General features: G+C 48.4%; 1 pseudogene; it reads right to left on the bottom strand.

Moving 5' to 3' along the window:
* The window catches only part of LOC136115783 (dynein axonemal heavy chain 9-like), a 116044-nt pseudogene that overhangs the window by 51222 nt on the left and 51421 nt on the right, over positions 1–13401 (bottom strand).

A 13401-nucleotide genomic window follows, 5' to 3' on the forward strand; every position in this document is an offset into this window, starting at 1 on the left:
CTGGGCCAGGCTCTGGCACCTCCCAGCAAACAAGTTTCTGCTCATGTTCAGATGGAGCCTCCTGTGTTTCAGTCTGTGCCCGTTGCCCCTCACCCTGGCGTTGGGCACCACTGAACAGAGTCTGGTCCATCCTCTGACAGCCACCCTGAGATATTGATCCCATTGATCAGATCCCTCTCAGCTTCTCTTCTCCAGCTCAACAGCCCCAGAGCTCTCAGTCTCTCCCCATAAGAAAGAATCTCTAGGTCCCTCAGCATCTTTGTCCCCCACCCAGGCAGCTGGACAGAGAGACAGACAGACAGACAGACAGACAGACAGCCAGACAGCTCAGCCCATTTAGCAGCTCAAGGGCATTTTGCAGAGACCCCAACACAGGGAAAAAAGCAAAGGGGCACCTGGGAGGGAGGAGGGAGACTGCAGCCATCACACACTAGCAAGACCCAAAACCCTTCAGACCTGCCCCAGAAAGCTGCCGTGACTCCACGACACAGCCCCAGGTGACACAGCGTGGGCTGAGCCTGTGCTGTCACCTCTGCGAGTGGATCAGTCCCACAGGGCAACTTTAAACTCTGACACCTTCCTTAAAACATCTGCAGTGTCGGGAGCCCAGCAGAGCACAGACAGGGGCTGTGATGCTCATGGCCGTGAGCGTGTTCGCCCCAGGGCCACCTGGCCAGGAAAAACCCACATGGTGAAGGTTAAAACCTTGGTCTCACTGGTGCTGGTCCTGTAGAGGGAGTAAAGGGATTTCAGGACACTTGGGTCAGACCAAACTCCATAAAGGAAGTTATTTTGGTTTACAGTGACCCACAGCTGTTGTTCAACTCAAAACAAGCAAGGTTGTTTCATTCCTGATTAATAAATACATGTAGAAAATTATCCTCTCTCTTTAGGTCAACTGAAAGTGAAAATACCATTCCAAAATGAGTCACTTTTCAACAATTCCCTCTTTCTCTTCATCTGTGAAAAGACTACACAGCAGAACTGACCTTATCCTGGTCTCAAACTTCATCTTTCACTGATGTGCCAAAATCCTCATCAAAGATATTCTCATGGGCTTCCCCAGGTCAGAGCCTCCCAGGGTCAGCAGCCGTGTCCCCTGGGGCGGTGGGATGTGGCACCCGCTCCGTGGGAGCACACGGGGCTGCATCAGGATGCGGGGGACAGCCCAGGAACCAGCAGCACCTGCACATCCCCATTAGCACTGTCCTCACTGACAACTGGGATGCAATTCCCATCATTGCACTCTGAGGACAGCTTAGATCCCAGCCAAGCAACCCATTCTATTCAGCACGGGCTTAAATTCAAGCGTATTAAAGACACACCTCAAGTCAAGTACGAGCTGTGTGCTGTAGAGAACAGCAGCAGATTTAAGTGTGTGCTTTGCACAGCCCTGAACCAGAGTCGTGGTGTTCAGAATTCAATCCCTCATGTTGGGAAATGCCACTTTCCATAAAACCAGGAGTCTGCGGACCAGTGAGTTTCACAGTGGGATTTAAGAGTCAGTGGGTGCCAGTGCAGTGCCCACAGTGCACACCCAGCTCCAAACCCCGACGGACACCCCAGGAATTTGGTGACCTGCCAGGCAGAAGTCCCACATCTCAGCCATTGTCTTACCTTGCAGCATGGCAGAGGTGGTGTAGTAGTTAAACGGGACCTTCTTCACCACATAGGCGTCTGTATCCAGTGAGCAGAGCTTGTCCCCCACCAGCACAGACTTCCCCGTGCCGGCGTTGCCCACCAGCATCACGGGGCGCCGGCGCTCCAGGAGCCTGTCCATGAAGTACCGCACACGGACCGTCTCGGTGGTGGGCACCAGGCAAGCCTGAGAGGGGCAAAACGAGCAGGTAAGTGTACCCATCTGTGGCACCACCCCACTGCCATGTTCTGAGGAGACATCAAACTGGGAGAGCCAGGAATGAGTGCGGTGACCTGAGTTTCTAGATGGCGCTAGGAAGGGAACAATACACTGCTACCAACCATTCAAGTCAAACTATCTGTACAGACGAAACAATGACAGCGGGATGCTGAGAGCAACATCTGGATCTCCCCGCAAACACACATTTTGCTAAAATGGTAACAATTTTTACAAGTCATCTGCTCACTGTGGCACCTCTAAAAGGAAAGAAAGGCATAGCTGGCAAACGCAATTCACTACCTGCAGCAACTCTCATTTTTCGTCCAAATCATATAAACAACCCTATTTTCAGCCACGCAGAATGACGAGATGGTGTCTCAGGGACTTTGTCACTACGTTGTCCCACATCCTGCTTCTCTCTGCAGGCCAAACGCACCTCCATCCCGCACCCTGGGCACACCAGCCCTGGCTCATAGGTGTCTCTGAGCCTGCGCCTCATGTACATCACTCAGCTCTGGAAGATGGATGGAGGATGAGTCTTCACAGTCAAAGTACAGTAAAGAAAGATGGGTAATTGAGTTGTACTTCATAAAGAATGTGTCAAGGGTTTTGATTGTGGGGTGACAATACAACCATGGCAGATGTGTTGTTAGCCCCCTCTCCCCCACCTTCAGCCCCTCTCTCTCCCCCATTCCCACTCAGGACAGGTGATTGGGAGGGAAAGAAGGATAGATAGAAGAGAATTGGAAAAATTAAAGATGTTTTACTAATGCTACTGATAAGAATAGAGAAAATAATACAAAATATACAAAACCAATCTTGAAAGCCCCAGCAACTGCAGAGCTGGCACCTGAAGTCCTGGACTGGACTGTGCAGCCAACCGGAGCTGGATTCAGTCTGTCATGAGGCCTCAGTTCGCAGGGATGACCAGCAAGGTCCTCTCCTAATCTCGGCCATAAGCAAAATGGACGAGATCCTCGTGATCTCCCACTTTTATATGAAGCATTCACGTGAATGGGATGTTATACTCTGTTTGTCAGTTTCTTGGTCACCTGTTTCTCATTGCCCCTCTCACGAGATGCGAATCTGTCCTTATCAATAACCTCACATTCCATTGCTATGTTTACCAAAACATGGATCTGGTTCTCCAGGAAAACGCAGCTGATATGAAGGTTTTACCTGACAGGCAAATTCACTAAAAGAGAAACTTGTTTTTAACAAAACCAGGACGGAATGCCATTCTTATTATGAAGTGCTTGACCTCGAATGAGACTTCAATTGAAATGCCTGCATACAGTCACTAAAATGCATGTGCTCTTCCCAGACAAAACACGTGCAAGGTTCACATACCTGTAAGGGCATTTCTGGATCAAATTCAAACTGAGGAATAAGTTTAGACCAAGGTTCAAACTTCTTCGTTTCTGGATCAATGTAGAAGTCAAAGACTGTGCCCTGAGAGGGAAACTTGATAGTCTTGAATTCTGCCACCCACCACTTGCTGAACTCCACTCTGTAGTCCACAAGCTATAAGACAAAAAGTGGAGAAAACACACTAATCTGGATCAATTAATTAGTAATGGAGAATGTTATCTATCCCAGTCCACCAGAGCGGGATTAGTCCTTAAAATATATTCCACAGCATAAAGTTCTTATCATTTTTCCTGCTATTAAGCCTAATTTTTCATTTTCTTCATTTCTGCTCATCAGTCCTATTTATTCATCTAAATAATTCATCCTCTGTGTTGATCACTCTTGGTATGTCTGAGACTAGATAGATGGATCAATTTGAAAAAGAGAAATACGTGCCTATGACTAAACAGACCACTTGATTGATTCTTGGTGCCTACTTCTTCCAACAGACAAGGACACAACATCCGTCTACATCTGTGCTCATGGTCAGTCACAGCATGCATACCAAAGCCTTTCCTCATCAATCACACCACTCTATTCAGAGTGAGTTGTTGTCTTCTGGCTTCTTTTCAAGCCACAACGTTTCAGACAAGCAGGACTGCAGACACCAGCGTACCAAAGCAGCAGCGAGGGTCTGCCCCTTTGACCCCGCCGTGATTCTGCGCTGCCACATTCCCCTCAAAGCACCCGTTTCCTTGCTTTTCCCCATTGTATCTTTCTACACATGGAGATTTTGGAGCATCTGAATTTTTTCAACTGGGGTGACAGTTTTGCTTTAGATGCTGGGTCAGGACTCACAAAATGTGCTTAGTCCCCTCCTCTGCCCTAGGTCTCCTGTATGACATTGGGCCAGCCATTCTGCCCAAACACCTTCCCATGTGGACAATGGGAACTGGAGAGAGGTGGAGGGGAGGAGGAGAGGAAAACTGCTGTGAGAAAGATGTTTGTGAAATACCGGACGCATCATTTAGCCCGTTTTAACAGCACAGTTTGTTCCTGGGGTGTCTGCGGGTCTCTCCTCCCCATAGCCATACAATGTGGGGTCACCAACACATTGTCCATAGGCTGCTCGGCCTCCATAAGGAAACCTGGGTTTGTTGCTGAACTGAACCAAGTGTCCTCCATAAAGCCTCCTGAGCCACAGTCCCTCAAAAGACCAGTGGATTTGAAAAACACATTAATAGTATCCACGATTTTGCAGACTCATGCTATTCAGAGAGGCAGAATCCCTGTAATTCTCCATTCTCCTGTTGTTATAACTCCTCAGCAGCGGCAGCAGAGTCGCCCGCAGTGGAGCGGGACGTGCGTGGCTGCTAAAAGCTTTCCCACAAGGGTGCCCTTACCCCGCACAGCCAGACCGCCTGCAAGCGCGCTGTGCCGCGCTGCCCGCCCTCCCTGACCCCGCGGTTAAATGGAGCCACTCCAGCCCCAGCTCTATTGCCAGAACGGTGTGGAATTCAAACCACTTCCTTAATAAAAACCCCATATGGATTACCGCTAATTTCAGAGCCAGGAAATGGCAAATCTATCATCTGTTTTTATACAGGGGCCCCGCTACCCACCAACAAGCACCGAGTAGTGGGAAGCCTCCCAGACTGTTTCTCCTGACATTTCGGCCGCGAAAGGTCAGCGCGAAGGGCACCTTCGGTGGAAAGCAATAAACAGATTTTATATTGGATCATTTTTCATCAGGCTCCCCATTGCTCGGACTGCTGTATCCTCGCACTCTCAGCTCTGACATTTACAGAGCATCGCGGGCAGTAACGCACAGCCAGGCTCCCGGCGGAGCCTCCCGGAGGGTCGCTGTGCCTGCAGCTGCTCCTGCAGCCCACCCAGAGCCACTACCGCAGGCAGGAGCCCGGCCTGATGCACCCGAGACTGACTGTGCGGCATGGGGAACACAGCGGCCAGCTGCCACAGCACCGCACACCAGCATACTTGCGCTTGTACTGCTGAAGCAAAGACAAGTAGTGCTTCCCAGGCTTTATTGTGTTTTGTTTTGTTTCTTTAAGTCATCCTAGACTGGCAACACTAAGGCTGAGTATTTCCCAGCTGGCACATGGGAAATGGAGGCTCCACAAGGACCAAGGAAGCTGGTCTCGCACAGGTCATTCAATGGTCACAAGGTGTGATGGCACCAAGTGAGCACCCAGCTGAGCTTGAGCTGTGTTGTTCAGCACTTCCTGAAGCATCTGATCCTTGGCATGGAGCAAATCTGAAGAGACCAGCAGACACTCTAGGTCTGGCGTTAAGGTACATGAAAACACACAAAGAGACCCCTGGGAGCACTTGAGCAGCCATCAAGAACGGCAGTGCCTCCACCCGAGCTGGGGAGGGGTGTCTGGTGTTACATTCGTGGAGAGACCTCCCGCATAGTCCAGACAACACAGAGTTTGACACAAGCCCAGCGGAGATCAGACGTGGATCTCCAAGCCCTTGACAGCAGTGCAGTGTGGGCAGACCCAGACATCAGGACTACACACTTTAGATCTGAGGATAAGGCGTCCTCTGACTAGGGGATGCAACCACCCAAGAGTAGGTGTGCCCCTGTGGCCACGAAAGTCAATGGCACCTGGGGTGCCTTAGGAAAAGTATGACCAGCAGGTCAAGGGAGGTTGTTCCTCCGGCTCTGCTCTGCCCTGGTGACAAAACACCGGCTGGTTTGTGTTATGTAGCACGTCTACCTGTGCAGTCAGAAGGCTGAAAGACTGCTCCACTGATACATCCATCTGATAAATCAGTCTTAATTTGATCACATTATGCACATCCACAGGCTTCTATAAGTTAACCTTATGTTTCTCCCCAGTGAAATGCATCTGCATAAGCAAACATCCCTCCACCTTTACCACTGACCCCTCAGCTGTTCTCCGGTGGTGTTACACCCTGGATAACGAGGCCTTTCGTAAAAGGAATTGTTGTGTTTCTAGTTTATTATCACCTATATGAGAGCCCCAGGAAAACAGCATTACTGGCATAGCACTATGTTTCAGAAAGTATGAAGAAATCAAAACAACACAAAACCACACAAACAAACTGTGTGAAAGATGCTGAAGAGGCATCTTCCGTCTTACCTGATCTCGAAACATTGATCCACCAAAGGCCCAGACGGCAGCAAAGACAAAGTAAAGTTCATAAAGCTCCTTGGGACAGTCAGGAGGTGTGTTCTCCTCTGCCAGGAGACATTCAAGGAGGTAGCACAACATCTGAACCATACTCTGTTCAGGAAGGGGAATAATCTTCTTAAATCTAAGGGATGGAAATTAGAAAGCAATACGTCCATCACAACCCAGGAAGACTAGAAATGCTCTTTCAGAACACTGGCATTCTGCTTGTCAGCGGTACGCGTCCTATTCCCAGGTACAATAAAGAGAACACCCATTCTCACACTCAGACCCGCTGGCACCGGCACATATACAAGTAATAACAATAATCAGAAGTTTCAAGCATTTTAAAACTTTGATCTTCTTGAAAGAAGCAGAATGGAAGACTTGCTAAAGGCAATGATTTCCTGCGAGCACGATGAGTTCAAAAGCGGTCAAATAGAGGAGTAATAAAATAAACCCTTTCATCTTGCCATTTTACATTCATTTAAGCTACACTTACAGAATTCCAAACTAATATTGTAGCTGCACTGAAGTCCTCCATAAAGTAATTATAGCTATTTGAAAGGTTGGTTCTACGATTTCTGAATTAAGCAAGCTACCAAAACACTCAGCTCAGGGTTGCCTGCAGCTAATCCCGTGGATTTCACGCTCTGAGACAATGTTCAGCAAACAGAATGGGAAACGTCCGATTGACTTTGCTACCAACAGTCAAAACCAACTTGGTCCCACAGAGAGAAGTTCCCTAGCACAATGTTTAAGTCCTGATTCCAGACCCTTCTGACACATCCCCCTTTTGGCTGACATCTCCCATGCTCACTGATTTTTCTTTTGTTTTTAAAGGAAAGTGCAACTATAGGAAGCAAGTAGAGGATGGGAGATGCTCCCTTAAGTTTTCTGGGACTCTACTTTGGCCAGTCCTCACCACAGTATGAGAAAGAGAATGGTTTCACATGATGATAAGCAAGAACCACATGACTTCCCTGTGGACACTGCTTTAAAGCCAAATCAAGCCAAGAAGCACTAGGACCCTTCCAAATACCCAAGTTCTTAATGAAAAATAACTTGTGGAGTGGGCTCAGGTCTAGCCTGACACATCAGGAGGCTGAAAAGCTTTCTCTTTGGGATCTGCCGGAATTATTTTCCAAGAGATAGAGAGTTGATACAGGAAATACAGTAAAAATCAAATCAAAATCAGATGAAAACCAGATCTGACCAACACGATACAGGCAGGAGCGTCACTTTGCCCACCTCGCCCTGCTGGTTCTCTGAGCTTAAGCCAATGACGCTCAGGGCTTCCAGGGGCAAGGAGGATCATGTGCAGCACAACCCAGCGCAGCACAGCTGGGCTGGACAGTGGCAGGTGTCCCCATGCCCTCACCACGGGTGACACAATCACTCATCAGATGGTACCTTGTTCTGAGGGTGTCCAGGCAAATGGGCAGGTACTTATCAAACAAAATGGTCAGGTTGGCTCTTTCGGACTGGATCTCTCGCCTGTCGATCCAGCTGCTCGCTGGAGGATTCCAGCCCAGATCCGACGGGTTGATGTACAGGATCCCTTTAGGCCCAGGGTAAGAGAGAACATATAGTAAAGACATAGCAGAAACTGTTCCTTTCTTCCAGCAGAGTTTACCAGGTACTTTCACACAACTAAAACCCTATCAAATATGACGGGACGTCCCATTACCTGCCCCCTTTTCCTGCCCCACTGCAGAGTAGAAACATGAACAGTGAAGAAACTTCACCCTTGAAACCACGGCGCTTTTCATGACGTTGCCCTAAATTCAGAACATTGTCTTGTCTGAGCAGTTTCATTGCTCTGGGCCCCATTTCCCCATGTGTAAAACTAGGGGACACCTCCATTCCCTTCTCCCATACTTCATGCACTTCTTCAGAAGATCAAGAACTCTTTGGGACAGATACTGTCCTTCTCCTCATAAAGTCCATCCAAAGGGCTTTGCACAACAGGAGCACTCAGCAACGCTGAAGCCATGATCACCCACCAACAGTCAGAGTGCTCTGGGTAAATCTCCAGGATGATGACAGCTCCACATGTGCATTTGGGGTCAGGATCCTCAGTTTGTCTGTCAGAAACCTGCCCTGTCCACCCACGGCCGCTGTGATCTCAGGTTGGGTACTTGCAACAGGAGTCAAGTTGGCCAACAGAAGACTGGTTAATGGCACGAGATCCTCCTGGGTTCACGGCAAATCCCAGTGCGGAGCTCAGGCCAGGACTCACCCGCTCGGGACACGGTTGCTGGGGTGGCTGTGCGCAGGTGGCTGATCTCAAACACCAACCGCATCGTTGGGTTCAGAGGGATTCTCTCATTGCTCGCCAGGGTCAGCACCTGCATTGGGCAGACAGACAGACAGAATGACATCTTCCCCAGGAACAGGAACGAAAAGCATTCAGCACTTTGCACTAAAAAGCTTGGTTGCTGCCAGCACAGTTCCTTGAGGGAATGCAGCTGATTTCCAGCAGGTAGTAGAACTGTCTTCCATGACTCAAAGGAACAGCACTCCCTTCGAGCGGCGGAAAAAGGTGTGGAATTATGACCCCACCCTATTTTTGAAGGGCCTGGAGTTACAATCAGGACATCTGTGATTATCCATGAGCCCAGTTCCAGGAAGGGAAATTACAATGAAACCATGATTTGAGCTATTTCCCCTCATGCACCATTTTCTATATGTGATATTGTTTGGTGTATCTGAAGAAACACAACCGCATTATTCTAGGAGGTGTTATTTCAGCATCTGCATTTTTAGGCTGAACCATGCCATGCAGTCAAAGAATATCTCCTTCTTTAACTTATATTCATTACCTTATTATCATCCATCACAGTATTAAGAGACTCAATCCACATTGGATCAATATCTCCATCCAGTACCATCCACTTGGGACCGTCATGCGTGATGTTGGCCAGCTCTCGCATGATTGATGAAAACAGGCCTGGGAGGGTGACAGGAAGATGGTGATGAACACTGAACTTGACACCTGCTCTAACGGTTTTCTCCAGCAACACAGTAAAAATTACTCTAATTAATGCTTTCCTCTCAAACATGCAAAACTCTATGTGCCTATACGTAAATATTACTATATCACAATACGGTTCTAGTTTGCTTTAAAGTGAAAAAAGGGTTCTCAGTTATCACTACTGAAAATGATTGCAGACCTACGCACGAGCTTCATTCCCACCGAGAATCATAAGGGATAAGAAAAATGTAGAGTAGCTACTCAAAGGCAAAAGGCGGCATGAGTTATACAATGCAGAGAAAACCACCTGAATATGCCTAGGAAATCCTTATAAATATTTTTTTGTGGCTCAAAGTATATCAGGGCAATCAAGATGCATTAAACGCTGGGTCATGGCTTTAGTGAGACTGAGGGGAGAACAAGCACAGAATGACATTGAATGACAGAACAAAATGTTGGTAAAATCAAGGAGAGAGAGGATACAGAGTCTCAAGGGGAGTAAATAATGAATGTTAAGAAGACCACGAAGGCTGGGAATAGAGCAGCAGCACTGCAGAGCAAATGAAAACTCCACAAAACTATTGCTCTCCTCTACATGTGAAAATACCTCGGGAGATGCTGGTCTTCATGAAAAAACATCAGGCAAACATTAAAAAAAAGCCTCTCTTCCAGTGAATTGTGACAAGAACTCTTTTTTTTTTTCTTTTTTTCTCCAGGACAAGCTATTTCTTTGTGATCCAGATCAGGAACAGCTAGTGGCACCATCTGACTGAAGACAAAGCTTGTGCTCAGCAAATGCAGAACGGCTCACCTGGAACAGGTGTGCGATCCCGAGACTGGGTCAACAAAAATAACGCTTCAGCGCCTCTGCCTCCAGCCAGTTCCTTACGTGTTGGACACACGCCTTGGGAACCACTCCGACATTATTAGCATCAGAAACAGTTGCTGTCTCAGGGCATCAGGGCTTCCCTCGGATACACCGCGGCAGCGGGGAGAGGAAAGCGCCTCTGTCCTGACCTTGTGCATCCACAGCACACGGCTCTCTTGGGGTTTAAAAGAAGAGTTTTGTTCTGCAAAGAACACTTTTGGGATTCCCATATGGGACCTTTTACCACCTAACATGTAGGACCTTTTCAACTTCTGATAATGTGACAGGATAAAACTGGGGAGCGGAAAAGCAGGGGCTGATCTGTAAGGGAACAGGTCACCTCTTGCTAGGCTGTGGTGAAGATTGCCTTGCTGGTCTTTGACAACATGAAACAACATTTTCAGGAATGGTTACTGCAGAAAATATCTGCCTTGAAAGCTCAGGGAGGAGTGCCACTATTTCATTTAAACCATCGCAGGCCAGAAACCACTGGACAGTCACCTGTAAAATGTCCCTCCTGCTGTTCGGTGTCACCGCTGCCCTCGATCTGCAGCCACTGCTGCAGCCAGTCTGCACAGTTCAGGCTGTACCCTGCACGTCCCTCTGCCACTTTGATTTAGGCTCCCTAATTACAATTAGAAAGAAATTAACCTGGCATTGGAGCAAAGCAGGGGGTCGGGAAGGGTCCATGGCGGGGCCAGGGGAGGTGGGTGGCAGCTCATCTGCTGCTGTGGATGATTCATGGTAATGTCTTCCCTCACCTCCCCCACACCTCCCAAACCCGCCGCACACGTAAATCGAAGCTGCCTTTATGTATCAGTCACAACCCAACATTTCCACTCCAGATTTTCTGTAATCTTCCAGCAAGTTTGAAATGTTCCTCAGGAGTAAGCAGGATCAACAGCTTGGCAAACGCTGGTGTGCTACAGAGATCGGGCAGCCATACTGAGTGGAAAAACTGACGTTAAGGCTGCTGTGCGTGCTATCAGCAATGAAAACCTGGGGATGGGACATTTTTTGGGGTCCCAGTGCACACCACAGTGCAGGAGGGACATCTCTTCCATCACTGGTCCAGCCAACTCCCAAAAACTGCCTGCCCCACTTAGGAACTGGTAAGTGTTGGTATTAATGGGCATTAAAATTATTCTTAGGGCAATAGGATCAAGTAGGCTTATGCTATATTTCCCATTTGAAGATCAAAGAGCTAAAACATCCTGTGTATCCTTTCAACAACAAACTGTCATGTGGCTGTAGGCAGCAGACAAGCACCTGGGCTCTCAGACCTGCACATGAAGAACCAGTCACCCTGCTGCTGCTCGGGAAATTCATTAAAAATACCCGTCTTTATCTACATATTTCAGACATGAAATGACATTTACCGTCTTTCCATTCTCTTGTTGCTGGGTTAATGATGCCAAAGAGCTCATCATTGGTGACTGCCTTGGGGTTGAGGTCTGTCCAGACAGGACGTCGCTTCATTATCTGGTAAGTCCTGTTCAGGGATCTCATCACCTGAGACTTGCCCGTGCCCGCGTTACCCACCACGCAGACAGAGTGCCGGACCGTCAGCAACTCCTCCAGCTGCACCACCTGAGAAAAACACTCCCAAATTTTAGACAAAGATGCCAAACTGAAGTTCAGGTCTATAAAATAGGTCCCACTGGGCCACCTCTTTAGAAAGACGTGACCCTGAGACACAAGCAGATTTGACAATTGAGTTTGGTCCAGCCACTCTAATCACAATGGGTGAAATCCTCAGCCTGCAGATAAACTTTCAGCGCTGTTTATACTTGACAACCACCACCTGATGAGGCCCTGCTCTCCAGGGGCTACACTTTCATGAGCCTACAAAAGTTGGCCCCTTTGGAAGCCCAGAGACTGATCCAGTGCTGACTTCAGGAGCAGGTGCAACTGCCTCAGACCCAGCACAGCTGACTGCCCTCCAGCGAGATCTGCCTGCAAGGACAATGCTGTGCAGAGCTCTCTTTGTAGAAGCAAAGCTGTTTGAGAAAACCCAAATGATTTGATGGCGACGTGGGTGTAGCAGAAGATCTCTTGGTCTTACTTTGAGCACAAAGTTGTCCTCAGCCTGCAGCCGGAGGTCCAGCACAGCCTGCCTCACAAACGACTCAAAATTCAGGTCACGCTTCCGAGGCACATCCAGTGCAGGGAATAGATCCCCAATCAGCCCCATAAACACCGGCACATCATCCGTCACAATCTCGGGGATGTTGAAGTCACGAAGAGAGCGCATCAGAACCTGGTCTTCGGGTCGCTCTGGGTCATCTCGCTTGAGGGAGCCAGCAACAACTAGCACTGACTTAATGGCACGCAAGCCCCAGTCGTAGTGATCCTACACCAGAGGAAGAAAAAAAAAGAGGCATGAGTTTATGCTTAGACAGTACCATGTAGGGTGAAGAACCACCATTCCCAAACTGCCAGACTAGTAAGCAATGAAAATACATCTAAATCTGTTATTTGCATTGTGGCCAGAGACCTTCTCCAGCCTGAGCGACCTGGTTTCCATCTCAGTAGGTGAGATTCCCGTCAGGGACAGTATTAAAGAGTCAAATAATTCAGCTGTTCAGACCATCACATGGGCTCACAGTTGGCAGTAAGACAGCAGCAGGATTTGCACTCCAGAGACCAAAGCAATTTGTTTCACCTAAATCATAAAGCACCTATAGCAAGGCCAGCCAGCCCCCTGCATCTGCAGGAGCCACCAAGGTGAAAGGCTTGTTAGTCCATTATGAGGCCCCAAAGACCCAAGTTTCTCCACCCTGCCCATCACAAGATGACAAGCCTGTTTGGTCTCAGAGGAGGTCCAGGAATAAGGGGTCAGTAAAGACATTGCTGAAAAAGTACCACAAAACGGCATGAGAAGAACTCTCAAGCCAACAAACAACTGTTCATATTTCTGTCCTGTTAACACCCTCCAGAGCACAGCTCGACAGCTGACTGCTCTGTGTGGGAGGCCATGGCTTCCACCAGGCCCCTCAAGGCACAGCACCAAGTTTCTGCGACAGAGCATATCCCACCCAGCCTCATGCTGGCACAGCCAAGATCAGGTTTGTATCATCAGGAATCCTGATTCAGGTCTCCTCTGGACCCAGCTTCGATCTACACAAATAATGACAAGGAAAAATCTGATTTGCTTTGCACTGACAGTAACTCTAACAAGACCTGG

Source organism: Patagioenas fasciata, chromosome 24 (genome assembly GCF_037038585.1).
Source record: "Patagioenas fasciata isolate bPatFas1 chromosome 24, bPatFas1.hap1, whole genome shotgun sequence".
NCBI lineage: Eukaryota > Metazoa > Chordata > Aves > Columbiformes > Columbidae > Patagioenas > Patagioenas fasciata.